Source organism: Penaeus monodon, chromosome 30, assembly GCF_015228065.2.
Source record: "Penaeus monodon isolate SGIC_2016 chromosome 30, NSTDA_Pmon_1, whole genome shotgun sequence".
Classification (NCBI taxonomy): Eukaryota; Metazoa; Arthropoda; class Malacostraca; order Decapoda; family Penaeidae; genus Penaeus; species Penaeus monodon.
In genome coordinates this window covers 19,924,004-19,924,332 of record NC_051415.1, presented here as the reverse complement: position 1 = coordinate 19,924,332, position 329 = coordinate 19,924,004, and positions in this window count along the sequence as shown.

Genomic DNA, 329 nt, shown 5'->3' with positions numbered 1-329 from the left:
TGTGTACATATATTTAAAGAAATATATAAACTTCAGAAGCCATTGGAAGACTGCGTCCCCTGATGCGAGGCTGGAGGGCGACGCGGCGGAGTCAATGCCCGGCGCCGGACGAGAGGCACTCGGGCATTTCCACCGCGGCACCGGAAGCCCTTTAGCGGAAGACACGTGATGCCCCTTTCGGAGAACGAGAGGGCATTTATTTATAATTTCTCCGTTCTGTAAAACTTCTTACGTCATATTCAGTTTAAAGACACTCATACACACATTCGAGGATTCTAATACACAAAAGCACACTACATACACAAACAGACACAAACACTCTCCCCCAA